Here is a 1,560-nt window from a genome sequence, read left to right on the forward strand (position 1 = left end):
GAGAGATTCATACTACTGAATCAAGGGGATTAGAAGATTTTCGTCGTCACAATCCTCTAAAGTTCAGGGGTGATGAGAATCTAGAAAAAGCTGGCCATTGGATTCAAGAAGTGGAAAAAGTATTCGAAATGATTAATTGTCATACATGGTGAATGTCAACTATGCTACGTATCTGCTACTAGGGGATGTTGAATATTAGTGGCGAAGTACGAGGATTCTGATGGGATCAACTCATGAGGAGGTGAATTGAGAGTCGTTCAAAAGGAAGTTTTTAGAAAAATACTTCCCGTTGAGTACCAAAACTAAGTTGGGTGATGATTTTCTTAAACTGTACCAGGGAAATATGATAGTGGGTGAATATGCTGCTAAGTTTGAGTCATTGTCAAGACATTTTAGGTGTTTCTGTGAAGATGTTGATGAACAATCTATGTGTCACCGTTTCCAAAATGGGCTGAAGTATGAGATTTAAGACTTTGTCTTGCCATTGGGAATTCAACGTTTTCAAGTCTTAGTGGAGAAATGTAGAGAAGTTGAGGACATGAAGAACACGAAGGTCAACCGAGGAGGGAACTTAGTTCAAGGGGGGCATAGTTGGGCGAACCATCATAACAACAAAGGAAAACAAGTTATTAAACCATATAACCGACCACAAAACAACAGCAGGGGTCAGAATCGCTCGGGGAACCAAAACTTTGGAAGACAATTGAAACGAACGATTGGATGTTTCCGATGTGAGGAAGAGGGACATTATGCTAATGCTTGCACCTCTAAGAGTCTTTCGTGTTACAATTGCCAGAAGTCAGAGCACTTTGCAAGGCTCCGAATGTGAAACCAACAATGGATGCAATTAGGGCTACTCGTCCTACTGCTAAAGGACACATTTATTACATGAGTGCTGAAGTTGGAAATCAATCTAGCAATTTGATCTAACGAGACTGCAAGATTGCAGGTAACACTTTAATTGTACTTTATGATTCAGGGGCAATACATTCCTTCTTTGCTATGGAATGTGTGAATTGTTTGGAATATAATTAATGTATTTAGATGATTTTATATCATTATATCATATATCACATCATTTAAAATATATCAACTTTATATTTTTAGTTAAAATTTCTAAAATAAAAACAAGTTGTGAAATTTTTAAACATAAGCAACTTATTATTTAGATTAAAATTACAATTAAACCCATAACATAAGAGATTGAATATATAATTAAAAAAAAATGAAATAGAAAAAGAAAAAGGATATGGGTGTGGTACAGGTATTGGCGGGAAAATAGAGAAGACGTCACCGGGTGAAGTAAAGTGTGCGAAGGAAGTTTCTCTCATCCTCCATTTTAGTTCGTCTACCTATCTATTAGTATCTACCATCTCAAATGTGCTGTGCTGTTACTACATACTAGTGCGGTGCAAGCCCTTCTTTGTCCATTTCCCTCGACAAACACAACGACTCTCACTTCCATTTCTCCTAAAATGGTTCAACCAACCAAAACCACACCCTCCAAACCAAACCACATTAACCCCCAAACTCCCGCTCGAACCAACGAACCTCTTTCCC

The sequence above is a fragment of the Cicer arietinum genome, chromosome 1 (genome assembly GCF_000331145.2).
Source record: "Cicer arietinum cultivar CDC Frontier isolate Library 1 chromosome 1, Cicar.CDCFrontier_v2.0, whole genome shotgun sequence".
NCBI lineage: Eukaryota > Viridiplantae > Streptophyta > Magnoliopsida > Fabales > Fabaceae > Cicer > Cicer arietinum.